The sequence below is a fragment of the Apium graveolens genome, chromosome 9 (assembly GCF_009905375.1).
Source record: "Apium graveolens cultivar Ventura chromosome 9, ASM990537v1, whole genome shotgun sequence".
Classification (NCBI taxonomy): domain Eukaryota; kingdom Viridiplantae; phylum Streptophyta; class Magnoliopsida; order Apiales; family Apiaceae; genus Apium; species Apium graveolens.
The window spans coordinates 53,420,286-53,421,273 of record NC_133655.1 but is presented as its reverse complement, the minus strand read 5'-3'; the positions used below and the strand labels follow the sequence as shown (position 1 = coordinate 53,421,273).

The 988-nt window shown below is 42.6% G+C and overlaps 1 non-coding gene across 1 annotated transcript; it reads left to right on the top strand.

Moving 5' to 3' along the window:
* The first annotated feature begins 616 nt into the window (after nt 1–616).
* Nucleotides 617–723, top strand: LOC141688546 (small nucleolar RNA R71). Its single transcript, XR_012561981.1, has one exon. It is a non-coding gene; the product is annotated as a small nucleolar RNA R71 (small nucleolar RNA).
* Nucleotides 724–988: the final 265 nt, after the last annotated feature.

The window sequence follows — 988 nt, the reverse complement described above, 5'->3', positions numbered from 1 at the left end:
TCCAATTCAGATATTTCATGAGAAGATTGATCGGACCCTTCATGAGATTGTTGTTGCATTCCATGTGGCTGAAATTGCTGCCTTGGTGCATACTATTGCTGAAAACCAGGAGGATTGAAAGGCTCGTTTCCAAACTGCTGGTAAGGCTGTTGCATTGCATTCTGATTGTTGCTCCAGCTGAAGTTTGGATGATTGTGGTTATTAGGATGATAAATAGCAGGAACAGGTTGCTGCGACCTCTGAAAGTTGCTCACGAATTGAGCTGATTCACTAGATATAACACATTGCTCCGTCGCATGCGATCCTACACAAAGTTCACAAATAACTCATTATCGGTTGAACACCATAGTTGGTCAGAGAATCGACCTTCATAGTCAACGCCTTTAACTGAGCAGCGATAACTATAGTTGTATCCACCTCAAGAACTCCTGCTACCTTGCTCTGTGGTAGCCTCTGAGTCATATTCTGATATTCATTCACAGCCATCATCTCAATCAGCTCATAAGCTTCCACATAGCTCTTAGCCCATAAAGCTCTACCTGATGCTGCATCGAGCATAGGTCTTGACTATGCTCCCAAACCATTATAAAAGCAGTTGATCACCATCCAGTCAGGCATTCCATAATGAGGACACTTCCTAAGCATCTCCTTGTGGCACTCCCAAGCTTCACATAAAGATTCACCCAATTTCTGCATGAACTGAGTAAGAGCATTCCTGATTGTAGCTGTCTTTGCCATAGGGAAGAATTTTGTAAGAAACTTTTGAGCAAGATCCTCCCATGTCACAATAGAACCTGGTGGTAGAGAGTGCAACCAGCTCTTAGCTTTATCCCTCAGAGAGAATGGGAAAAGTCTCAATTTCACAGTATATTCAGAAACATTGTTGAACTTGAAGGTGTTGTAGTTCTCGATGAAATCCCTGATGTGCATGTTAGGATCTTTCGTTAAAGAAGCCCCAAACTGGACTGAGTTCTGTACCATCTGAATC